The 27,544-nt window shown below is 47.6% G+C and overlaps 2 protein-coding genes across 2 annotated transcripts in view; one reads left to right on the plus strand and one right to left on the minus strand.

Moving 5' to 3' along the window:
• PKP4 (plakophilin 4) overlaps positions 1-12,281 on the minus strand; it is a gene marked incomplete in the record, with an annotated part of 553,440 nt that extends 541,159 nt beyond the window's left edge. The window contains 1 exon segment of the mRNA XM_030210570.1: positions 12,108-12,281.
• Positions 12,282-12,537: 256 nt separating this feature from the next.
• Positions 12,538-27,544, plus strand: part of CCDC148 (coiled-coil domain containing 148) — a 314,748-nt gene continuing 299,741 nt past the window's right edge. The window contains 1 exon segment of the mRNA XM_030210638.1: positions 12,538-12,687. The gene's annotated coding sequence lies outside the window, so the exon portion shown is untranslated.

Raw genomic sequence — 27,544 nt, forward strand, 5'->3', positions numbered from 1 at the left:
TGGCCAGAGCCACTATGGTGGAGTCCAAATGAGAGGACATGCACACCAGACCAAAAAAGCCACCCCTGACTACATTCAGGTCAGCTCTAGTGATTCTGGCAACTGCTGCTATAACCTGAACATGGCCCTCACAATGTATCCATCACAAATAACAGCTTGCACTCCTGCTGGATCTGAGTAGAAACCCAACTTGCAGGAGGAGAAGGTAGAGCAATAGTTCATCTACTCGGCAAGGCAGTCTTTTTGTTAACTACCACAATGAGGGCATCCATCTGGGGTTACCTCCAGTGCAAGAGGAGGTAACCTGTCCAAAACCTTAGACCCAGGAGAGTCCCATCTGGGGTCTCTAACTCTGGCCCAGATGCATCAACCAAACGTAAAAAAAGCAAAATCGTTAAAGCCATTACCGAACTTTAAAAAACGAACAATGCTCCAAAAAAAACAAGTTGCACAAGTTTGATGCGGTATTGTAAAGAACGATGCATCAATCCCCGTCGGTAATTGGCTCCTAAAGCACGTGCAGAGCAGCCAAGCGTTATGCTGGCTGCTCTGCGCATGCCAGAAACGTCAAAAAAAAAAAAAAAAAAAAAAGAAAGAAAGAAAACGACACAAACATATGGCTCCCCGCTTTCTCCTGCATGTCTCCACAAACATTAAGGATCGGGAGGGGGCAAAGGCGCTCATAAGGACCGTCCTGTATGGACGGCCTTGCCCCCCCTCCCGAGGTCGCCGCTGCTGCCCGCTGCTCCGTGTGTGAAATAAAAGCTGTTAAATATCTTAACTTTTGCAGTGCCGGGCCCCCCTCCTTTCCTGTCTCTTTCTTCTCCTTCTGTATCCAATGCTCCGCCTCTTGCCATCCTCCACCTCCGTGCCCCGCCCCGAGTTAGTCTTCGTCGCTCCCCCCCTCCGCCATAATGGCCGGTGCAGCGCCTCTCACCTATATTTGAAGGCGCTTCACGGGTTGGATCAGCTGTTCGTCGATGGCTTCTGTCTCCTCCGACGTCTTTCTCCTTCTTCTTGTGCCCACCCTCTATGACGTCAGTTATCTACGTAGGTAACTGACGTCAGAGGAGGGCGGTCACAGGAAGAAAGAGAGAGACATCAGAGGAGACAGAAGCGATCGACGAACAGCTGATCCAACCCGTGCAGCGCCTTCAAACATAGGTGAGAGGCGCTGCACCGGCCATTATGGCGGAGGGGGGGTCCGGTGGAGGGGGGAGCGGCGACGATGACGAACTCAGGGGGGCGGGGCACAGAGGCGGAGGATGTCAGGAGGTGGAGCATTGGATACAGAAGGAGAAGAGAGAGACAGGAAGGGAGGGGGGCCCAGCACTGCAAAAGTTAAGATTTATAACAGCTTTTATTTCACACAGGGAGCAGCGGGGAGCAGCGGCGACCTCGGGGGGGGGGGGGGGGGCAAGGCCGTCCATACAGGACGCTGCTGATGAGCACCATTGCCCCCTCCCGATCCTTTTTTAATTTTAGTTTAATTTTTTGTTTTTGGCAGAGGGAAGTTCGGTGGCAGAGGGAAGCGGGGGAGCTCACTTTTCTTTTTTAAACATGTTTTTTATGGTGCAGGGGGCACCGGGGAGATGACAGCTCAGGCCTTAACGACAGGTCTGAGCTCACATTAAATTTCTGCTGGTAAATGGTTCGTTGCAATTGTCGGTATGCTTAGTGCATTTCGAATTGTCCTCATTTCAATGGTAGTTTCTCGTTTGAATTCTGTTTTCGTTAGCTGCTAGCGTTGTCGGAAAATGGCCTTTAATGCATGCTACATTTCAAAATTTCCTCGTTAAAGGGTTGTTAAAGTTTTGTGCACCTGGGCCTCTGTCAGCATCATGCAAGAGAGCACTTCATGAGGCCAAAAATGCTTTGAGGGCCCCAGAACAGCCTTTTCTCTTCTACAATATCTTTGATATATCCCAAAAATAATATATCTGATTATTTACTCATGTCTTCTTAGCAGTAACTCAAGGCAAGTTACATTAAGTATGGTACATATTTTTAAGGTCCCTGGAAAGCTTGCAACTAAGACAATTGAGGGTTAAACTGACTTCACCAAGATCACAAGGAGTGCCAGTGGGATTTGAATCCTAGCTTCCCTGGTTCACAGCCTGCTGCTCCAACCATGAGACAACTCAAAATTGCATTACTACTGCAGTCTTGAAGATTTTCTCTTCTTCACTTTGCTTCATTTACAGTACAAAACAATACAATACAATTCAACAGCTTATATACCACAAATTCCATTCAAGTCAATGTGGATTACAATAAAATTTAACTAGGTAAGCCCTGGGCAGATACATATTTAAGGTAAATTAAATCTAGACATGTTTATCTTCAAAAGATACATTAAGAGATAAATAAATCACCTAATACTTATGAAAAAAACAAGCTGAAACACATTTACTAAAAAAAAAAAAAAAACTCATGTAGTCCACCCTCCAATCTAATAACAACTAGCAAAGAATTCCACAACTTGGTTGCTTAATCAGAAAGCCAAGTGGAATAAATTTGTTTAGTTTATATTTTTATATTTACTGGAGATGGAAAGTGAATATAACCAATTGATCTGCAGTGTGGTGCACCTTAGAAGACAATGGAAGGGGTACTAAAGGTGATAAGAAAAAGTGTGTGTGTGTTGGGGGGGGGGGGGGGGAATACCATAAACACAATTTAAATAATGAGCAACCAATGCAAAGCTCTCAAAAGTGCAATTACCTTGCCAGCTCCTACATCTGTGCATGCCTAGTTGAGGCGTTCTGTAAAGACTAATCACTTCCTCAATTTGTCAGAGCAGCCTACATAAACACATTGCAGTAATCTAACTGTGCAAGCACTAAAGTTCGCACAACAGTACTGAAATAAGGTAAAATTATGTATCATACCTGATAATTTTCTTTCCATTAATCATAGCTGATCAATCCATAGACTGGTGGTTGTGTCCATCTACCAGCAGGTTGAAATAGAGAGCAAACTTTTGCCTCCCTATATGTGGTCATGTGCTGCCGGAAACTCCTCAGTATGTCGATATCAAAGCTCCATCCGCAGGACTCAGCACTTAGAGAATTACACCCACAAAGGGACACTCTGCCCAGCTCACCACCGCCGAAACGGGGGAGGGGAATTAACCCAGCTCATCCCCACACAAGTGGGGGAGGGGAATCCATCCAGCTCATCCCCGCGGAGCGGGGGAGGGACACCACCCCGCCGATGCGGGGGGATCTGGCTTATCCTGCAACCGCGGGAGGAGCTGACTGACCCTAACACCGCCGAAGCGGGAGGGATACAAAGCTGCCCTACAGCCGCACGAAGCGGGAGGGAGCGCCGGCAGAATTTATGTCTCAATCCAGCCCCGTAAAACGGAGGGGAGAGGAATGCAGCAGCTCACTGTAACACAAACTCGTCTCAACTCTTGAAGAATCCAATTGAAAAAACTTGAACACGAAGTCCTCCTGAACAGGAACTGAAGACTAAACTTGAATCTAAAATGCAACCAGAATATAAACAGTACAGATATCTGGGAGGGGCTATGGATTGATCAGCTATGATTAATGGAAAGAAAATTATCAGGTATGATACATAATTTTACCTTCCATATCATCATGCTGATCAATCCATAGACTGGTGGGATGTACCGAAGCAGTACTCACCCAGGGCGGGACATTGAAATCCCTGATAGCAACACTGAAGCTCCAAACCGGGCCTCCGCCCAAGCAGCCACAGTCAAGCGGTAATGCCTGGAGAAGGTATGGGCCGATGCCCAAGTTGCCGCCTTGCAAATCTCTTCCAAGGAGACGGACCCGGCCTCTGCCATCGAGGCCGCCTGAGCTCTAGTGGAGTGAGCCTTCAGCTGGGTAGGCGGCACCTTCCCCGCGGCCACATAAGCCGCTGCAATGGCTTCCTTGACCCATCTTGCCACTGTAGGCTTAGCAGCCTGCAGACCCTTACGAGGACCTGCAAACAGGACAAACAGATGATCCGATTTCCGGAAATCATTGGTCACTTCCAAGTATCTGATGATGACTCGTCTCACATCCAGATATTTGAGAGCAGAGTATTCCTCTGGGTAGTCCTCCCTACGAAAGGAAGGGAGACAGAGCTGCTGATTCACATGGAAGCGAGAAACAATCTTGGGCAGGAAGGAAGGCACTGTGCGAATAGTCACTCCTGCCTCAGTGAACTGCAGAAAAGGCTCTCGACATGAGAGTGCCTGGAGCTCGGAAACTCTTCTGGCTGAAGTGATAGCCACCAAAAAGACTGCTTTCAACGTCAGGTCTTTCAGAGATGCCCTCGACAAGGGTTCAAAAGGCGGCTTCTGCAAGGCTCTTAGCACCAGGTTGAGATTCCACGCAGGCACCACTGAGTGCAGAGGAGGGCGCAGGTGATTAACTCCCTTGAGAAAACGTACCACATCTGGCAGCGAAGCCAGGGAAGCACCCTTCAGGCGGCCCCTGAATCAAGCCAGAGCCGCTACCTGGACTTTAAGGGAACTGAGCGACAGGCCTTTCTCCAGACCTTCTTGCAGGACCGCCAGCACTGAAGAAATTGGAGCAGTGAAGGGAGAAAGTGAGCCTGCTTCACACCATGCTGCAAAGGTACGCCAAACCCTGGCGTAAGCAGTAGAAGTAGAGCGCTTCCTCGCTCTCAGCATAGTGGCGATGACCTTGTCCGAGAAGCCCTTCTTCCTCAGACGCTGCCGCTCAATAGCCAGGCCGTAAGACCAAAGGGGGAGGGATCCTCCATCACCACGGGACCCTGATGCAACAGGCCCTGCTCCACTGGCAGCTGCAGAGGGTCGTCCACTGAGAGCCTGATCAAGTCCGCATACCAGGGACGTCTGGGCCAGTCCGGACCCACCAGGATTATCCGGCCCGGATGCTTTGCCACCCGGTCTAGTACCCTGCCCAACATGGGCCAGGGCGGGAACACAGAGAAGCTCTTGTGTCGGCCACTGTTGGAGAAGAGCATCTACTCCCAGGGATCGAGGGTCCCGTCCTCTGCTGAAAAAGCGCGGCACTTGGCAATTGGCCGAAGACGCCATCAGATCTAGGCTCGGCTGGCCCCAGCGCTTCGTGATGTCCAAGAACGCCTGAGCCGATAACTGCCACTCTCCGGGATCCAAGGTATGGCGACTGAGAAAGTCCGCCTTGACATTCATGACTCCGGCAATGTGGGCAGCTGACAGCTGTTCCAGGTTCGCTTCCGCCCACTGGCATAGATTCATGGCTTCCTTGGCTAGAGGGGCGCTCTTGGTACCTCCCTGGCGGTTGACATAGGCCACAGCCGTAGCATTGTCCGACAGGACCCGTACTGGCTTCAACGCCAGTACCGGGAGGAACTCCAAAAGCGCCAACCGAATGGCTCTGAGTTCCAGGAGGTTGATAGACCACTTTGCCTCTGCAGGAGACCAGAGCCCCTGCGCTGTCCTTCCCAAGCAGTGGGCTCCCCAGCCCGTCAAAGAGGCGTCCGTCGTGACGACAATCCACTCCGGGGTCACAAGAGGCATCCCTGCAGACAACTTGTCTGTCTTCAGCCACCAGCTCAGCGCCTTGCACACTGCTGGGTCCAAGGGAAGGCACACAGCATAATCCTCCGACACCGGAGTCCAGCGCTGCAGCAGAGAGTGCTGTAGTGGTCTCATATGAGCCCTGGCCCAGGGCACTACTTCCATCGTGGCCGTCATAGAGCCCAACAGCTGCACATAGTCCCAAGCCCGAAGCGGAGAGGCTACTAGGAACTGGTCCACCTGAGCCTGAAGTTTGACAATCCAATTGTCCGGCAGGAACACTCTGCCCACTTGGGTGTCGAATCGAACTCCCAGATGCTCCAGGGACTGAGTCGGGCACAGCTGGCTTTTCTCCCAGTTGATGATCCACCCCAGGGAGCTCAAAAGAGCAATCACCCGGTCCACAGCTTTGCCGCACTCTGCATAAGAGGGGGCTCGGATCAACCAGTCGTCCAGATAAGGATGGACTTGTACTCCTTCCTTTCGCAGGAAGGCCGCGATGACCACCATTACTTTGGAGAAGGTCCGCGGAGCAGTAGCCAACCCGAACGGGAGGGCTCTGAACTGGAAGTGTCGGCCCAGGACTGCAAAACGCAGAAAGCGTTGATGAGGCGGCCAGATGGGAATATGCAAGTACGCTTCCTTGATGTCCAAAGATGCCAGAAACTCCCCTGCCTTCACTGCCGCTATAACAGAGCGGAGAGTCTCCATGCAAAAGTGCCGAACTTTCAAGGCCCGATTGACCCCTTTGAGGTCGAGGATAGGCCGGACAGAACCTCCTTTCTTTGGTACCACAAAGTAAATGGAGTAACGTCCCTTGCCAAGCTGATTTTCTGGCACCGGAACGACCGCACCCAGGCGGATCAGATTGTCCAAGGTCTGCTGCACTGCCACAGCTTTGACCGGAGACTTGCAGGGAGAGAGTACAAACCCGTCTCTTAAGGGTCGGCAGAACTCTAGCTTGTAGCCGTCTCTGATGACTTCCAGCACCCAAGCGTCTGAAGTTACCCTGGTCCACTCGCCCAGAAACGAGGACAGGCGTCCTCCAATCTGCACTGGGCCATGGACCAGGACCCCGTCATTGGGTACGAGACCCTGGGGGAGGACCGGAGGACGCACCTCCGGGACGGCGGTCTCTGCGAAAGGAATGCTGCTTGGGGGAGAAATTCCTCTAGAAGGAAGAGGGGGCAGAGGAGCCCGACTTGCCTGGGCAGTACTGACAGGCTTCCTGAAACCGTCCTCTGGAGATACCGGGGCGAGCACTGGCCCGAGCCCTGACCTCTGGTAACCTCTTGCCCTTAGACGTGCCGAGATCGGTCACAATTTTGTCCAGCTCGACCCCAAAGAGCAGCTTGCCTTTAAAAGGCAACTTAGCCAGGCGGGACTTAGAGGCGTGGTCAGCAGACCAATGTTTCAGCCAAAGCCACCGCCGCGCAGAGACTGTCTGAGCCATACCTTTAGCCGAGGCTCTCAAGACATCATACAGTAAATCTGCCAAATAAGCCAAGCCCGATTCCAGGGCCGGCCAATCAGCCCTCAAGGAAGGATCCGAGGGGGAAGCCCGCTGCACAATCGTCAGGCACGCCCTGGCCACATAGGAGCCGCAAACTGAGGCCTGCAAACTTAAGGCAGCCGCCTCGAAGGACGACCTTAAGGCCGCCTCCAATCTTCTGTCTTGGGCGTCCTTTAGGGCTGTGCCACCTTCCACCGGCAACGTCGTTTTCTTAGTCACCGCAGTGATTAAAGAATCCACAGTAGGCCAAAGAAAGGCCTCCCGTTCACTTTCAGGCAAAGGAGAGAGGCGGGACATAGCCCTAGCCACTTTGAGGCTCGCTTCCGGGACATCCCATTGAGCCGAAATTAAGGTGTGCATGGCATCATGCACGTGGAAGGTTCTAGGCGGGCGCTTCGTCCCCAGCAAAATGGCGGAGCCAACAGGGGCTGAGGGAGAGACGTCCTCTGGAGAGGAAATCTTCAAAATGCTCATGGCCTGCACTAACAGGTTGGGCAAATCCTCTGAGCGAAAGATCCGCGCTGCAGAGGAGTCATCCGCTCCATCCGAGCGGGAATCCATCTCCTCCAAGGAATCCCCAAAGGACCGTTGGGAGAACTCAGATACGCTGCCCTCATCTACATCAGAGGAAACAGCGTCCTCTAAGGCCTGGGAATCCACCCGAGGGCGTTTACTTCCGGGGGCCTCAACCCCTTTATCGGACAAAGGAGAAGGGGCAGCGTTTTGCATGAGGAAGGCCTGATGCAGCAGCAAAATAAACTCGGGGGAGAAACCCCCCAGACTGTGCACTTCAGCAGCCTGGGCCACAGCCCTAGACGCACCCTCAACCGGCGCTCGCAAGAGCGGGGAAGAAACATGCTGCGCATCCAAGATGGCGTCCGGCGCAACACTCCGCGCGGGAAGAACGGCGCTTAACTTTAGCCGCTTTTTTGCCGTCGCCCAAATCAAGGGCGGCCATGGCATTAACGTCTCCCAGCTCAAGGGCGGCCCAAGAAGAAGCCGTCCGAGCAGAGTGGCCGGCCAAGATGGCGGAGGCGAGCAGCGGGGGATGGTCGTTTATGGCGGGAAAAACTGCCGCACCGGAGGAAGACCCGGGACACTGACCGGCCTCCGAACTGACACCCAACAAGGGCGAATCAGACTTTAAGACCCCCGCATCCCTGCTAGAAGCGCACACGCGGTCCGGGGAGCGATTCTTCGCGCCCTCGCACGCCATAGGCCACGTGGAGATCAATCGGGGAACCCCCTGCCCGCTATAAAAAGGTAAAAATTACCTGCTTCTCGCTCCGAGCTGTAACGACCTGGTGTCCCAGTGAGTAGCTGCAATAAACGTTTAAATAAACGTCGAAATAAACGCCTTTAAGGACGTCAAAAATTTTTTTTTTTTTTTTTTAACGGAGCCAGCGGGAGGGGGGAGAAAAGGAGGGACCTGGCGCCACCAGGTTTGCACTTGCTCAAGAAGAGCCCTCAACCCCAGGTACTCAACAAAACCTAAAAATTAGGCTTGGAGACCTAGCCAGAGCTGCTGCTGTGTGTGACCACCACCTGGTGAGATAGAGAACATACTGGGGAGTTTCCGGCAGCACATGACCACATATAGGGAGGCAAAAGTTTGCTCTCTATCTCCACCTGCTGGTAGATGGACACAACCACCAGTCTATGGATTGATCAGCATGATGATATGGAAATCAGATCGAAAATATTTCAACGGAGCTGTTCAAGTTTCCAAAACACTTCCATTCCTGCCCCTCAATTGCATCAAGGCTCCTCTTTGGCCAGATCCTATTCCATTCCCCAAATCCTTCTTTCTTTGTCTTTGTAAGAAAAGGGCAAGAGCTCGACTACATGTTTGTGCAAATACACTACTTAGAAAAGCTATTCAGGTATCATGAGTTATTATTCATGATATCTTTAAGTTGAGTTAGGTTCACTTTTTCACAACTGATGAATATATGGATGCCACAGTCCCAGAAATTAATTTGAAATTCTAGCCTGTCATAAATATAAACCAAACAACCAAACAAAGCAAACACTGGGCCTTCAGGATTGAGAAAAATGTACTTCTTTATTTATAATGGAGACCTGACACGGTCCGTGTTTCGGCGTACAAACGCCTGCATCAGGGGTCTAACATAAAAATATATCAATAAAAAATTTACATATATGTGATGTATATAGAACACAATAGTACAGAACCAACATCAAAGTAATATCTAAAAGTTAAAATACATGTGCAATCCTACATGAACATACATTCACATGTACACTTAAAAATAAAATAAAACTTAATGGTCATAATTTAAAAAGATATAAATCGATTTTGTGACTGTATAAATATAAACCAAACCAGAAATTTTTTTTTAAAGACAAACCCTGCTACCAACACAGATGAAGCCATGGCAAATATGGCCCACCAAACCTGGAAATTGTGGGTAAATCCTCATGTATCTATATTAGTTTTGTCAAGAAAGACCAATACTTCAAAATTACAGGATAGTAGTCCAATATCACATTACAGTCACAGGCCTTTTAATTAGAATGGCTGGGGACCCCTGTCATTTACAGATTAAGAAAATTATCATGAGAGCTTCCTTAGGGGAGCCTTTTACTAAGGTGTGCTAGCGTTTTTAGCTCACGCTAAAAATCAGCTGCTGCTGAACACTTGAGATGCCCATAAGAATATAATAGGTGTCTCAGCATTTAGTGCAAGCTAAAAATGCTAGAACACCTTAGTAAAAGCCCACCTTGATGAAGGAATACCGAGGACTTTCCTTCTAAACAGAAATACATATTTAAAATGTTTAGAGCATTAACTCTTGTCATACCAAAAAATAAAATTAAAAAAGGGCAGGAAAATTCTTCCAAAGCAGCTGAATAGCGAGGACATTTTTTTTTTTTAATAAAAGTTACTACTTCCTGAAACCTGTCTACAGAGAGGGCTCTGAATTTAAAGGCAGCTCTGTGGTGGCAACAGGACAGGATAAACCCTTAAGGCAGACCTCTGGTGCCTTGAATAAAAAGAAGAAAAATACAAACTTGCTAAGGCTTTATGGAATACAGGTTTTCCCCATGATGGTGCCACACAAACACTGGGATATATTTAATTGCATCTTTTCATCTCAACAAGCACTTCCTTTTTTGTTATAATTCTTTTGAACTGTTTCCCCTCCTCTACCAGGCTAAGGGGGCCGAGATATCTGAATAAGATAAAAACATGTCCTGGCACAAACAATTTTAAATATCAAGTAAACCAGGGGAAACTGCCGTATCCTGCTGAGTTTCTGTGTTTCAGATGCTAATTGAACACGCCCAGTAATTTAACAGTACCAGACAGTTCTAGCTGCCCCCATCGCTTCCTAAACACTGGTTCTCTGTTTCTTTTCATCACTAAGCAGTTTAAAGACCTCAAGTCAAACTAACATAATAAAAGAAAGTTGTGTAAGGCAAATAATAATAATAATGTTAAAAGAGTTATTCAAAACTCAAGAGAATACTATAAACATATGTGTTGCAAGGAATAACTGGCCTGATCAAAAAATTCCGTCTTTCAAACATGCTTCTCTCTTCTGCCATAAATGTATTGTACAAACCAGTGAGGAAATAAAAAGGCTTGAATCCAAAAGTTAGTGCCAAAGAATTAACAAAAAAAAAAAAAAAGCGCGTTTGCAAGCTTTAGCAAGGAGTAACCTAAATGCCAGTGCCAAAAATGGGCCGAAACGTTCTGGAAAGGCTGTAAAATTCACATTGGGGGGCGGGGGTGTCGCGGTTATTGCAGAAAGAGCATTTTTGCTATACTTGATATCTAATTTTTTATTTTTTTTGTAAAGAGGGAGCGAACTGTAACAGAGATTACGATCCCCATTCCTCGCATTCCTGCACAGTTACCGAGGGGGGGGGGGGGGCACGATTTCTAGGGCTACTTAAACGTAGGCAGCATTGTACACATTACATGCAGGTTACTTTTTTTTTTTTTTTTTTTACCCTAGTGGGGCAATGGCGGGTTAAACCGCTTAACTTAAGCGACTTGCCCAGGGTCACAAGGAGCTGCAGTGGGAATTCAGCCTAGTTCCCCCAGGATCTCAGGCCGCTAAACTAACCATTATTCTACTCCTCCACATATAATGTACACTCCCCCCTCCACACACACAAGATTAGGTTCACATCTCACAAGCTACACAGTAGCCATACATCCATCAATGAGTATATACTGAATTTATACGTTGCATACACATCGTTTCTAAATACACCGCATGTTTACACATCTGTAGGGAATAACACACAAGATTACATCCGGATCTACGTATTAAATTGGCATGCATTAATTTACTTAATCCACATATACCACACGACGAACATAGGCACATAAACACAGAATCTATATACCGTACAGATAAAAATATTGATCACAACACACGCATACGGTGCCAACATTTCAAAATGACAAATACAATACAAGTTACCCCTCCCTGGACACACAGAAGGAACTTACTTAATATCGTGGGTGCTTAGCACCCCCAGAGCCGCCTCCTATGCCATCATATAAACTGCCCAGAGAATGTATGTATTTGAAGCATACAGTATAAACACACCTGCCTGCTCAGTTCTAGCAGCAGAGCCTCTCTCGCCACACCAGGTTTCTCTTACTTGCGCATTTTTCCTACATGTAACCAGACACGAACACAGAACTCGCACCTCTCAACTGAAAACAAGGGGATCCAGAGCCACAACCTTCATCCCTCAACTTCTCTCTCTCTTTTTCAGCACAAGGGCACAATAATCCAAACTGAAGCCAACCCTTTCGTCTTCTACCTGAAACTCCGTACAGCCGCAGGGAGGTTGAGCAACCTTTAACATGTCCTCCGCGCTCCCTTTACTCCGGAATGCGGCCGCCAAGACTAAGCCGGAGTTCAGGGAGAAATAGAAGAAATTACCCCCCCAGGCGGAGCACCTAACAGACAAACTGCAATCCCCAGGTTGTGGCAAGCGACCCCCCCCCCTCCCCCCCCAACGAGAAAAGAGAATAAAAACGCAATACATCTTTGCGACGCGTTTGACTCACAAAAAGAACCCTCGCACACTTACTTCACATAACAAACCGCTCCGGTGATTAGCAGATGACGTCTCGTAGAGATTCGTACACACATAGCAGTAGGAACGAACCGCATTAAAATGGGCATTTAACAACCCTCCTCCCTTAAAGCGAACCTATCCCATCTCCATGGTGCAGCAGCAACCGAACCCCATTCCTCTCGCACCAGGCACAGTAGTGCAGAAAGTCTGAATGACGTCATGACGCCACCGTTACCTGCGTAGACATAGGATTGGAGAAACGATGGGAACCAGATAGTATTATTGGGAAGGCCGATTTATTGAACCGACCAATAAGATCGGGAATTGAGGTAACCATGGTTATCGATGCTGTTAGTCTAAAGAAGGGCGAGCGGAAGCTGCTGCTAGACTAGTGCTCCTCAGTCCGTAAGGTTGTAGCGCTGCGGTGAAGCTATGGGCCATGGACCATGTAAGAGGTGGATGTAAAGTAATCTTTGCAATCCGCGAAAGATACTATGTTAGAAGTATGCGATCGCGTTCTCTTACTGAATCCTGCGGTGTGGCACTTTGATTACAACAAACGAAACCATTTAACTTTTCTGGACGCTTTCTGGTAATTGTATTTTTAGTTTCTGAAAAATTTTCCACCCCGTAAAAAAGTATTACATTGTTCGGAATTTCTTTGTTACCAGACTAGATTTGTAGTATATTAATTCTTAATTTAGCGAGTCGAGGCAGACTGGAAATTTAGATCAGCCCTGGAATTTTTTCTGACAATGGCACGTTTTCCATTTGACAGTCATCTTAAATTTCCATATTTCATTAACAGTGCCTCACCACCACACATACACCCATCCCACTATTTAATCATTTGTAATATGCTAATCAGTTCTCCAAAAAACATACACAATAAAGAGTGATGCTATATCACTTATATCGTTTTGATATACATTTTATTATGTTTTGATATATACACATATCAAAACTTCAGTGTATTACAAAAGCTTTACATGTATTAATCTTTATTTAAACCCTAAGGAAGAACAATATAAATCAACCTTATTTTCTGCAGGCTGGCACAGACTCATTCCCTAGGCTTCATTATTCTATGATGCTATAGGCAACTATCCTAGATGTTTATAGATCTTGATTGTACACTAGAATACCTATACAAAAATAATTTATTTGCTGTTCAGTGATATGCTGGATGGAGCTCCAGGGAACTCCATGCTAAATTATTTTATGAAATCAAAGAACACATCCCCAAATGGAATAGTGCTGACAAGGGCTGCATAAGAAAAAAAAAAAGCTTTAGGTTTACATTCTGGCATATCAGCCCAAACCAGTGGGCTATGTCTCCATACCAGCAGATACAGACAGAAGCTGAAGGTTTCTAGTGACATCACTGATAATAGGAGTGGTGCAGCCTGGAACTATTTATCTGCCTCCAGTAGATCCTTTAGATTGGATTGGTACAGCAGGAGTTCTCACTGGCCTCAGTCCTCAGGGTGCAGTCCACATCCTGTATCCTAGAAGTTGAGTCCTAAGGTCAATGTTTTCACTTCCAGTGATTGGTTCACAGACCTCTTCCTAGTCAAGTCTGGAGGAGGTTATCTTTTCCTTCTATGGCCCAAAGTCGCTGCCCTATGGGCTTTCACTGTTCAAGAGACCATGGGGTCTTTGCCAGGGGAAATAAGTGTTCCCCTCCCCCCCCTACACACACACACACTCCCCAGGTATCTGGAAAAGTAATATTACAAACAAAAAAAAGAGAGAGAAGGTAAAGATAGCCTGCTTTTTTAAGGTGAAGTGTAGGGCAGGCAAGTCACTTGAGCTAGGCACAGCACTAGGCAAGGCTTGGCAGAAGACAAGGCAGGCAGGACTTGGACGGACAAGGCAGACAAGACTAGACAGAACAAAACAAAAATGGCTAGAACTGGATTCAGACTAGGCAAGTCAAGGGAAAAGGTAGGAGCTGGGAAGAGATAAGACAGGCTGAACAAGCAGGGCTAGCATTAGGGGGTGGCAAAAAGGGTAATTGCCCTGGCCCCTAAACTACGGGGGGGCCCCAAAACCTGCCACAAGCTGAAGGCGGCATAGGCTGAAGACCAGCTTTGGGGCCCCCTCCCCAGTTTCTATCCTTGGCCCTTAAATGTCTAGCACCAGCCCTGTGGACAAGACAGGCAGGACAAACACTGGAACAAGGGACAAGAGAGACAAAGCTAGGGCTAGAGACAAGGCAAGACAGGAACTCAGAGACAAGGCAGGACTGGAGCTTGGCAGGAAATCGGAGACAAAGCAGGGCTGGAGCTTGACAGGAATTTAGAGACAAGGCAGGAACTCAGAGACAAGGCAGGACTGGAGCTTGGTAGGAACTCAGAGACAAGGCAAGGCAAGGCTGGAGCTTGGCAAGGCAGGAAATGGAGGCAAGGCTGAAACATGGAGACAAGGCCGGAACTTGGCTGGAACACACATAAGAAAAGCTTTAGACCTTGTTGTGAAGGTACAGAAGGAGGGCCTGGGCTTCCCTTAAATATGCCCAGGCCCACAACGTCATTCCGGGTACACTCGCAAGACTTCCTGCCGCAAGCCCAATAAAATATGGGCTGCTGTGCGCATGCACGCCCTACGGAGGCCCTGTGCAGAGCTATAAGTATCAGGAGGTTGGGGCAGGAATCACAGCGGCCATGACAGAGGGAGACTGTTGTAATCTCTGCCAGCAATGCTGGCGAACTCTGTAAGTTTGTAGGGCCTGCAAAGAGGGAGGGAGGACAGTCAGGAAGATTAGGAGGTGATACCAGACCCACAGGGGAAGAAAATGCATTTGCATGAAGGGAAGGGAGAGGAAACAGTCGTTTGCTGCTATTTATTTACCCTCTTTGGCTAATCAGCAGTAGACATATAGGATTGAAGCATTTGGGTTATTTGACAAGCAATAGAAGTTAGATCTTGAACCTGAACAGTTAGGCTGTTGCCTGGTTGTGTGCCTGTATGTTGGTGCTCCTGTAAGCTAATTGGAGGGGAAAACAACTAGCACATTAATAGATGAGAATCACAGTGAGACATGCTTGCTCAGCAGGATCCAAAATAAATGTGTATTTTCTATATATATGTGCACAGACATAGAGTATGAACTGGAAAAAAATAAACACCACAAATTATTAAGTTATATTTTTCTGAATTTACTATTATGGTTCCCTTGAAAATTAATTGAACTATCTTTCCTTTTTTAATAATATGGATTTTTTGTATATAGTACTCATTAAAACTCCAATTTTTCCTTAATAGTCTGGATCTATTACTCCTGTTAGCACAATTATTCCTCTCAGGCTCAGACCTGAACATAAGGCTATCCTGCCCTCTGGTATTTTGACTCTGGTTCCAGAACTTATTTTTGTAACCTGATGTTACTGTATTGGTACATGATGAGCACTAAATAAATCGTTCCTGCTGCTAATATGTCATTTCAACAGGTAGTTTGCTTTCTGGTTTAATTGTCTGTACTTGGAGAAACTATTTACAGTAATTGGTTTTAGCATTCACTGTGTGGGTATTTGCCCCATTGTAGCAATCGATTTTTAAGCACCTGCACCCATTCAGAGTACCATAACAATGTTTTCTCGTTCATGTTTTTTAACAGCCCGTTGTATCTTATAATTCAATCCTGTAACTTGAGAGGTATATGGTATGTGTGTTACCCAATGCATATTGTTCTCTTCTGCTTACATCCTAATAATTTTATCAATCTGTGAATTAGATTCCTGAAATCCTATACAACAAATAATCTTATTCAAAGCATTTAACACTGATTATTGAGTGGCTTGTTTGTATGGATGAGCTAGCATAAATCCTGAATATATATCAACACTCATGATTGAATACTACATCTTTTTGATACTGGGAGAAATCCTATCACACCAATTTGCCCGATTTGACCTACTTGATCCCCTCTTTTTAGGTGTTCTAATGGCAGCCTAGGGAGACATCTTTTTGTAATATGCTGGCAAGTTTTTTTTTTTTGTTACATTTGTACCCCGCGCTTTCCCACTCATGGCAGGCTCAATGCGGCTTACATATACAGGTACTTATTTGTACCTTGGGCAATGGAGGGTTAAGCAACTTGCCCAGAGTCACAAGGAGCTGCCCGTGCCTGAAGTGGGAATCAAACTCAGTTCCCCAGGACCAGAGTCCACCACCCTAACCACTAGGCCACTAGTTTCACACTGACAGGGGAATTCTATATATGGTACTGAACATTAGACGCTACTTTGACATGGAACAGCATTCTAATGGATGCAAGGCCCTAAAATGGGGCAAAAATGGCATATTTGTGCAAAAACACACACGCCCATTTATAGAATAGTGCTTAAGTATTTCTGTTCAGATCTGCAAAGGGAGTGTGGCCATGGGAAGGGCATGAGTGGGTGAGGCGTTCCCTTAAAATGTTCGCAGTACATAAGTACATAAGCATCGCCATGCTGGGACAGACCAAGGGTCCATCGAGCCCAGCACCCTGTCACCGACAGCGGCCAAAAGAACAAGCAATTTGTCCCGCCCATCCTAGAAATACTGTATTCCCTCGTCCATTCAATAACATTCTATGGCTTTTTCCTCCAGGAAGCTGTCCAACCCTTTTTTAAGTCCGCTAAGTTAACTGCCTTAACCACCTTTTCCAGCAGCGAATTCTAGAGTTTAACTATGCGTGAGTGAAGAAAAATTTCCTCCGATTCGTTTTAAATTACCACACTGCAGCTTCATCGCATGCCCCCTTGTCCTAGTATTTTTGGAAAGCGTAAACAGACGCTCCACATCGACCCATTCCATTCCACTCATTATTGTCACGGTCTCAGGCTTTCGGACACTGGAGCAACGTGAGCCCTTGGGCTACTGTCGAGGAGCGGCAGCAGCAGGCATAATTCCCCAACCAGGACTGGACAAACAGAACTGGAGCAACCGGACTTCACCTGTGCTGACCACCGTTCCCTAGAGGTTGAGCCCCTAGGTGCGGGTGGCCTGCAGGACTTACAGGACGGAGCAGGATACTAAACAAGCTTGACCAAAACAGGATTCAGGATACAGGACTCAGGATACTCACACAGGGTATAGAATACTGAAACAAGCTTGACTGAAACATGGTTAGGGTTCAGGATTCTCACACAGGATACAAGGTACAAAAACAAGCTTGACTGAAAGAGGGTTAGGACTCAGGGTTCTCACACAGGATACAGGATTCAAGAACAAGCTTGACTGAAACAGGGCTCAGGATTCAAGACAGAAGTGCCCACAGGCACCCAAACAAGATACAATGCAAGGCAAAAGTGCTCCTAACAGCACACCAAGGCAGAAGTGCTCCAATCAGCACCAAAAGGGTAAAGCAGGGAAGCCAAAGGGTAAAGCAAGGCAGAAGTGCTTCTAACAGCACACCAAGGCAGAAGTGCTCCTAACAGCACCAAAAGGATAAAGCAGGGAAGCCAAAAGCAGACAGGGTAGGAATCAAGACAAAAGTGCCCACAGGTACCCAAACAAGAACAAGGCTGAAGTGCTAACTGCACAAACACTAACCTGGACCTTTGGTGTTGCAAAGGCAAAGCCCACAGGCGCTTAATAAAGACCATCACCAGCTGAGGCACAGCTGCAGGAATCTCAAGGCAAGTAAGGGTGCTGCTTTGGTACAAACAAGTCAAGCAATTTTGGCAGACTGGAAAATCTGGACCGGACTGGCCTCTGGAACATGTTTGGAAAACAGTAACAGATAGTCTATAGCAGACACAGGGTCCAGCCACCAGGGGGCAAAGTGAGCACAGACATGGAAAATAGTCACAATCGTGACAATTATCTTATAGACCTCTATCATATCTCCAAGCTGAAGAGCCCCAGCCTCTTCAGCCTATCCTGATAGGGAAGCCGTCCCACCCCCGTATCATCTTTGTCACCCTTCTCTGCACCTTTTTCAATTCCACTATGTCCCTCTAATTTCCTCTGTAGTCTTTCATGAGGGACCTTATCAAACGCCTTCTGAAAATCTAGATACACAATATCAACCGGCTCACCTTTGTCCACATGTTTGTTTACACCTTCAAAGAAATGCAGCAGATTGGTGAGGCATGACTTCCCTTCACTAAATCCATGTTGTCTTTGTCCCATTAGTCCATGCTTTTGAACGTGCTCTGTAATTTTGTTCTTGATTATAGTCTCTACCATTTTGCCCGGCGCCAACATCAGAATCACCGGTCTATAATTTCCCGGGTCTCCTCTGGAATATTTTTTAAATATTGGCGTTACATTGGCCACCCTCCAATCTTCCAGTACAACGCTCGATTTTAAGGATAAATTACAAATCAATAACACTAGCTCCGCCAGCTAATTTTTTAGTTCTATCAGTACCCTAGTGTTATAGAATAGTGTGGATTCGCGCTCAACGAGTGCTGGGATTTACATCTGGTTTCTGTTGGTGTAACATCTCATGCCCAAAGTTGAGCGCGGATCCCAGTGCTAGGCACTAGTCTACAAAGGGTGCCATTCTCAGAATGCCCATTATAGAATACCGTTCAGCACTGATTTCTTTTAGTGCTAAATTTTGAGCACCATTTACTGAATCCATCCCTGAGTGACTATCCATTCTGATCTTGAGTAATTGGAATGTACCTGGTTGTTGCCCACTGATAAATGTCATCTGCTCTGAATGTTTATTTTTCTTGTTTCCACCTAAAAATTTGTTTATCCTATTCTTCTAAAACAGCTATTGGGGCTACTTTGTCTGTTGCTTCATTATAAAATTACTGTCAGCTCACTTTTCCTCTGCTGTATGGACATTAGCATGATAAACTGTAGTAGGGATTTTTGGCACCAACTCCCAGATCTACTGCCATAATTGTGCTTCCCAAAAAGGTTTATTCCATATCAGCTAATTTTATTTTGCTACTGCTCACGAGATTTAGTGAGTCAGGTGAGCCTGATTTATAACTTGCTGTACTATATAAAGCTCAACATACTGGCTACTCTCTCCCTCTCTCTTGTAATCATCACTTCTTCTGTACTGTGGTTTAAATCTGCAGCTTTCCATCATTCATATTTTTTTTAATATTTATGTAGCGACTAAGCTAAGACATCCGTACACCATGTGGTTTTGCTAAGAATCTCCTATGTGATGTGTCTACCTGAGAGGAATTTCAGGAATTTTGGCAGCTGAATACCCAGTTATAGGCCAGAAATTGCTTTCAAAAGGAGTCTCCAGCAGGAGGTGGTTCTCTGGACCAAATTCTAAAGGGGTTTCTTTTTTGACCCCCACCTTTGCTATAGGCTTCAATTTGCATACTGATCATGCTTAGAAATCTACAACTCTACTTCTCTCTCCTGTAATAGCCACGCCTGTTCTATGGCCTCCTACTTCTTCTGGCCCCACACAAGTTCATTTTCCTTTTGATCACATTATGCAATAGGTACAAAATCTGGCTGAGAAGAGGGATATGTGTTGGTCAAAATCCCACAGTCCTTCAAAATACTGTAGCTGGATATTGTGCTGTGTTTTGTTTATTTTCTATGAAATCTCTCTTTGCCCCTTGCTCCACTGAATTCCTAAGGAAAATTGCTTTCTGGACAGATCCCTATACCAACCCCATAATTTAATGTGTTCCACTACCTCAAATCCTGGGCCACATAAGATCTAGCGCTTTCTATCAGTATATCATCTATGTAATGATTTTGCTGTATTCTTCTTAATGGAGGATTAAAATCCAGATTCTGTGCCACCATCTGGTGACAGATGATGGAACTATGTACATACTCTTGCAGAAACCTGGTGAAAGTATAATGGCTGCCTGCCATGTAAATGTAAATTGGGAAAGGGGGCAACTTGCTCTTAAACTTACAATTGAAAGGAATGAATTGGCTAAGTCAAGTACTGTATACCATTCCCCATTATTAGAGCTTATTTGATTTCATGTTCCCTTAACATTTAAACTGCTTCACTCAAATTCCTCCATAGTTTGTGGTCATCTATGTAACTTTGTAAGTCTAAGTGCTTTGAAAATATGCCTTTTAGGTGCTTATTTTCAATGCATATAAACTTACAAAGTTACATAGGGGCTCATTTTCAAAACACTAGACTTACAACATTCCATAGGTTACTATCAGGCTCATTTTCAAAAGAGAAGGATGTCCATCTTTCGACATAAATCGGAAGATGGACTTCCATCTCCCAGAGACGTCCAAATTGGTATAATCGAAACCCAATTTTGGACGTCTCCAACTGCAGTCCGTCGCAAGGACGTCCAAATTTCAAGGGGGCGTGTCGGAGGCGTAGAGAAGGCGGGACTTGGGCGTACCTAACACTTGTAATAAATACAGAAGAAACCTGTCTCCGCAAACAACAACAATAATCAAAAACAGCGAAGATGACACAAATGATCAAAAGGATGAAAAAAAGGGGGGTAAAAAAAAAAAAGCAAAAAAAATGAAGAACAACAAAAAAATAAAAAAATATATATAAAACGGGAAACGAGAAAATCAAGAAAAAGAAATGCAAAAATATGCAGAAAAGTGGAAGACAAAAAAATAAGGAAATAACAAAATCAAAATGAGAAAAAGACGACACAAGTAAGATAAAAATGTGAATTTATTAAGGTGATATGACTCGACACAGCTGTGTTTCGGCCCAACCGGCCTGCGTCAGGAGTCTGTTACACCATATATGTATTCTCTGGCAATATGAGTTCTTGTAAGATATTCAATAAAATTCTATTCAATAACACTCTGCCTTTAAAAAGGCTGTGTGCGTGATTAAGCAACAATCGTTATAGAGAATACTGGTGCGGAAAATGTATCTTCATCTCGTTGAACAAAGTATCGAAGCTACTAGCGTTCGCTGGCAATCGTTTGTTGCTTAATCACGCACACAGCCTTTTTAAAGGCAGAGTGTTATTGAATAGAATTTTATTGAATATCTTACAAGAACTCATATTGCCAGAGAATACATATATGGTGTAACAGACTCCTGACGCAGGCCGGTTGGGCCGAAACACAGCTGTGTCGAGTCATATCACCTTAATAATTCACTTTTTTATCTTACTTGTGTCGTCTTTTTCTCATTTTTGATTTTTGTTATTTCCTTATTTTTTTTGTCTTCCACTTTTCTGCATATTTTTGCATTTCTTTTTCTTGATTTTCTCGTTTCCCGTTTTATATATATATTTTTTATTTTTTTGTTGTTCTTCATTTTTTTTGCTTTTTTTTTTTTTTACCCCCCTTTTTTTCATCCTTTTGATCATTTGTGTCATCTTCGCTGTTTTTGATTATCGTACCTAACACTTGACCAGGATTTGAATTTCCGTGGTCAAACATCCCACTCTCACTTATACTTGTTTTTTCCTGTGGGAAGTTCGAGTTCTCCGCTTGGTTGCGGATTCTTCTGAACACGTACCTAACACTTGGACATCTTTGACCCATAATCAAAAAAAGCAAGGACGTCCATGATGAACACTTGGATATTTTCACCCTGACGTGTTTTTTTTTATGAATAAGGCACATAAAGGTGGCCCCAAATGACAAGATGACCACTGTACAGCACCATTTTGGATCACTTCTCATTAGCCCACAGCATCTTAGCAGTGTATTCCTGTCCTGGCTGACAGGGCATTTATGCCTGTTAGATGCATGTGGACCTAGTCCCACTGGTTTAATCCCTCTTCTGTATGAGTGTCTACCAGATCTTCAGCTTGGTGCATGGATTCATGTATCATGCTTTCCTTGCCAGGGTCATCTGGATGGATTCCCAAATCTTCCTTCCTGCAGTATGGTCTGGTTCCTGGACCCCAGTCTATTATACATACTCATTGGTGAGTACTGAGCATGCCAAAAGGTTGCTCACTGCCTCTGAAAAATTTCTTTCCCTTCTGGCTGCCATAGGGGTGTTCTCTAAAGAAGGAACACCTAGATGCTACTGTGTAATGCAGGACAGGAAAACATGTTATCTTGGCTCTTAAGGGCAAGCCATGTCATGTACTTTTGGAGTGCAAGAAGGCATATGCAAGAAGCAGACAAACTTCTACATACATGTGGAACCTATACAAGAACTAATGCCAAATGTTTCCACAATTTTGGTCCTAGAGGGTGAGAGAAAGGGAGATGTCGCGTCCCGCGCTCCTACCTGCTCTCCCGCCGCGGGGGGCGGGAGCCAGCGGCCTCCACGGCGCGAGAGGACGGCCAGGGGGTTCCGGCGTGGGGGCCGGCGCTGCCGCGGGACTGGCAGGTCAGGCCGGGACCGGCGGCCGGTGACGGCGAACGCCGGTCTCTTGGTTGCAGGAGGTCAGAACGAGGTTCGCGCCGCCCAAGATGGCGGCGCTGGTACGCGGGGGCCGACGTCTTCTTCGCTCCAGAGCTGGGGGCTCTGGAGCTCCACCTACCTAGCACCGGATTGGAGGACCAAGGCGGTGACTCCGCCTGGGAGATCGGGCAGAGCCAATCCGAGGGGCTCTGCCGACTCCCAGGGCCAGATTGATGGGTTTCTCCCACGAGGGCGGGGTGGCGCGATATTTAAAGATGGAATCTAGCTGACACCCTTGCTTCAGGTTCTGTTCCCGAAGCCTGCACAGTGGTTCCGTGTTGCATCTTCTTGGACCTTCCCAGAGACTGCTTGAACCCGTCTACGGAGTAGAGACTGTGCTTGTACTTAACTACGGCTTGCTAGCCGCCTATCCAGAGACTGTGCTTATACTTGACTACGGATTGCTAGCCGCCTATCCAGAGACTGTGCTTATACTTGACTACGGATTGCTAGCCGCCTATCCAGAGACTGTGCTTATACTTGACTACGCCTTGCTAGCCGCCTATCCAGAGACTGTGCTTATACTTGACTACGGATTGCTAGCCGCCTATCCAGAGACTGTGCTTGTACTTGACTACGGATTGCTAGCCGCCTATCCAGAGACTGTGCTTATACTTGACTACGGATTGCTAGCCGCCTATCCAGAGACTGTGCTTATACTTGACTACGGATTGCTAGCCGCTTATCCAGAGACTGTGCTTGTACTTGACTTCGGATTGCTAGCCGCCTGCCCAGATACTGTGCCTTGTATTTGACTACTGATTGCTAGCCGCCTGCCCAGAGAGTTGCCCTGCGCCTGACTGCTGTTTGCTGATTGCCCGTTACTCCCGACTCTAGCCAGGTCAGTCCGTCAAGCCCGCGGTTCCAGCAGTCCTGCTGACCACCTGCAGCTGGGGGCTCAACCCCTGGTGAACGGCGGTCGCCGCGGGTGAAGATTTGGGGTTGCACGGCTGTCCTCTGAGGTCCTTTGGGGCCTTGCGGGACCTAAGGGCTCACTGACATTGAAGACAAGACAGGAACCTGAAGCCATGAGCTCGCCTATATAACCTGATCTGCGGGACCTGGCTAAAGCCCTTTAGCAGCAGCAGGAGCAGTTGAATGCCCTGTCAGGGGCACTCCAGAACGTGTGCTCTCAGCTTTCTTCGGTCCAGGTACAGAACCAGGCCGCTGCGGTCCAGGGGGCCACAGCGGCTCCCCGTCCGGGAGGGTCCCTTTCGGGACCTCGATTCCCTGAGCCTGCACGATTTGATGGCGTTCCTGGAGGATGCCGGGGTTTCCTTAATCAGTGCAACCTAGCCTTTAGGATGCAACCGGAGGCCTTTTCTTCAGACCAGACTAAAGTGTGTTATGTTATTTCCTTGTGTACGGGACGGGCCCTGGCATGGGCGTCCCCGTTAGTTGAACAACAGGATCCGCTCCTGGATAATTATGCAGAGTTTCAGCGCCGCTTCCGCATGGTGTTTGACCTCCCAGGAAGGCCGTCTTCCATGGCGTCCGAACTGCTGCGGATTCAACAGGGCGAAGGGACCGTGGCTGACTATGCCATTCGATTTCGGACTCTAGCAACTGAGTTGCGTTGGAATCAAGAGTCATTATCTGCAATCTTCCTGGAGGGACTTCAGGAGCGAATCAAGGACGAGCTGGCGGGAAAGGAGGTCTCGGGGCAGCTGGACGCCCTATCTCGCTCTGTGTCCGTGTGGATACCCGTTTTCAAGAGAGAGCTAGAGCTCGAGCAGACCGAGGTGCTCGAGGTGCGTCTCAGACTGGCAAGGGGCCGTCCCCCCGCCGTGGTTCCCGGGAGCCTAAGGAGAATGGTGAGGAACCGATGGTGATCGGTCGTCAACGATTGTCTCCTCGGGAGAGGAATCAACGCCTGCGGGGCGGGCTTTGCCTACATTGCGGCGAGGCCGGACATTTCGTCCGCTTTTGCCCTGCACGGGCGGGAAACGCTACCCCCAAGGCGCCCTGAGAGGGCACTCCGCTCCCCTACCAGATCAGCTGGTAACTCTGCCGGTAACGCTGCGGTGGCAAGAGACGATGATTCACACCCGTGCCCTCTTGGACTCCGGGGCGGGGGGAAACTTCATTTGTCATGAACTCCTGCAGCAGATGAGTTGGCCCACATTACCTTATCAACCTGCGCTGCAAGTGACATCCATTCAAGGTACTGCATTACCTCAGCCTATTACGGAGGTAACCCCCTTTTTGGGACTTCAGGTAGGGGAGGATCACCGTGAGGAGGCTCAATTTTTGATTTTACCCCGTACCATTCATCCGGTGGTGCTGGGATTGCCCTGGCTACGGCGCCATACCCCCGTCATAGACTGGACCTTGGGGAAGATCCGGTCATGGGGTGACGCCTGCATGGAAGCCTGTTTGAAGGGCCGGAAATTCAGTTGTCCCGCAGTGGTAGCTACCCCTAGAACTGTGCCAGTTTGCCACGCTACACTGCCGGTGGAATACCGGGATTTTGCAGACGTATTTAGTCCCGTGGAAGCTGATGTCCTACCGCCTCATCGATCCTTTGATTGTGCTATCAGGTTGATGGCAGACGCCATGCCGCCCCGGGGCCGCCTTTATACACTATCCCGGGAGGAATCTAAGGTAATGCAAGCCTATATTCGGGAGAATCTCCAGAAGGGGTTCATCCGTCCCTCTACGTCCCCTGCCGGGGCCGGATTCTTTTTTGTGACCAAGAAAGATGGCTCGTTGAGACCCTGCGTGGACTATCGGGGTCTAAATGCCATCACCGTGAAGGATCGATACCCCCTACCTCTCATTCCAGAACTGTTTGACCGGTTGCAGGGAGCTCAGATCTTCACCAAGTTGGATCTTCGTGGGGCCTACAACTTGGTCCGCATCCGAGAGGGGACGAGTGGAAAACTGCCTTTAATACTCATGAGGGACATTTTGAATATCTAGTAATGCCCTTTGGCTTATGTAACGCTCCCGCAGTGTTTCAAAGATTCATCAACTTCGCGCTCAAGGACTTGTTGTATTCCACAGTCATTGTCTACTTGGATGACATCCTGATCTTCTCCAAGGACCCCATAGAACATGTGATCCATGTTCGTACTGTGCTGCAGCGCCTACGGCAATTCCGCTTGTTTGCCAAACTTAGCAAGTGCTCGTTTCACCAGCAATCCCTGCCTTTCCTGGGACATATTCTGCTACCAGGGGGGTTGCGGATGGATCCCGATAAACTCCGCGCTATCCGGGAATGGCCGCAACCTCAGGGACTGAAAGCGCTACAGCGGTTCTTGGGGTTTGCGAATTACTACCGCCAGTTTATTCCTTATTATTCACAATTGACAGCGCCGTTGACAGCACTTACTAGAAAACATGCAGACGTCCGAAACTGGCCACAGGAGGCACAAGCCGCCTTCAGTCAATTAAAGAAAGCGTTTGAATCTGCCTCTATCCTGTTGGCCCCGGATCCTAATAAACCATTTGTTGTGGAAGTGGACGCTTCCGCTTTGGGCGCAGGGGCCGTCCTCTCTCAAGTTAACGCCAAGGGCCGGCGCCAGCCTTGCTTCTTCTTCTCCCGTAAGTTCTCCCCAGCGGAACGCAATTATACGGTGGGGGACAGAGAACTTCTAGCCTTGAAGTTAGCTCTGTAAGAATGGAGACATTTGCTGGAGGGGGCGGAGCACCGATTTACAGTGATTACTGACCACAAGAATCTTTTGTATCTACAAGAAGCCCAACGGCTAAATCCTCGACAGGCCCGTTGGTCATTATGTTTTGCAAGATTTCATTTTCAACTCGTGTTTCGGGCTGCGGCCCAAAATACCCCTGCAGATTCCCTCTCTAGAGCTTTTGACGTCCCGGAGGAGATTGAAGAGCTTCATCCTATGTTGGATCCTAACTGCCTTAGTGCGGCCCCATGGGGGGGTCGCCCCGGTGAAGAAGCTAGTGCCTCCTCAGGATCGGGGGAAAGTAATGCAGTGGGGACATTCCTCCGTATGGGCCGGACATTTTGGGTTCCAAAAGACCCTTCGTCTGATTTCTCGACAGTACCAGTGGCCTCAGATGAGGCGAGATATTCTCCAGTTTGTCACGACGTCTCCCTGCTTCTGCGTCATTTCCTGTTGTTGTTCTTCCTGTTAGCCAAGCCTCGCTTTGGTGTCCCTGAAGCCAAGCCTCACTTTGGTCTCCCTGCTTCTGCTTCATTTCCTACTTGTGACATCATCAGCCTACTCCTTTATAAGGACCCAGGGAGCTTTCCTACGTTGCCTTTGCAAGAGGTCTCTTAATCTTGTGTTACCTGTTTAGATCATTTCCCTGCTTGGCTTTGTTCCTGAGAATCTTGCTCCTGAAGTTCTGTGTTTCTGTGTTTCTGTGTTTCTTTGAGTCTTGTGTTTCAGTGCTTTGCTTTGTTTCTGTGTGTTTGCTTTTCTACCTTGATCCTGAAAGTCTGGCTCATGCACACTTGACTGGCACAGCCCTGAGCCATGTGTATGTGGCTCTTCTCTGGCTGCAGGCTCCTTGATTGCTTTGCTTCCATGCACCTGGCTCTGCTCTCTTTCTGCCTGGCTTCCAGGCTCCTTGATTGCTTTGCTTCCACCCACCTGGGTCTTCTCTTCCTCTGCCTGACTTCCCTTGCTTCTCTCCTATTGGTCTTCCGGTTCCTCCTTCCCCTGCTCTTGTCCTATGGCTGTGCCCCTTCTCCCTGCTGATGTCAGACGCCAGCACTTTATCAGTTGAGCTCTCCGTAGACTCCTTGCTTCGGCTTCTACTTTGGTAGGTGTTACTTGCTCAGTAGTGTGCTTCTCCTCTACTTTGTTATTTGCAACTGACTCTGCCTGTACCTGGATTACTCTTGTGTCTGCTGCCTGCCTCCTGACCTTGCCTGTACCTGGATTACTCTTGTGTCTGCTGCCTGCCTACTGACTCTGCCTGTACCTGGATCACTCTCTTGCCTGCTGCCTGTCTGTCCTTCACGTTCATCACCCGTTCCTGCTCCATCTCGTAAACCCTGCAGGCCGCCCACACCTAGGGCCTCAACCACTGGGGAACAGTGGTCAGCGCAGGTGAAACCCAGGGTTGTCCGGCTGCCAAGCAGAACCTGGTGTGAGTACCGGGCTCAGCAGCGCTGTACTTGGTACAAGAACTCACAGGTCTGACAGCCCTTGGTGTTTGTATCTGT

This window comes from Microcaecilia unicolor, chromosome 7 (genome assembly GCF_901765095.1).
Source record: "Microcaecilia unicolor chromosome 7, aMicUni1.1, whole genome shotgun sequence".
NCBI lineage: Eukaryota > Metazoa > Chordata > Amphibia > Gymnophiona > Siphonopidae > Microcaecilia > Microcaecilia unicolor.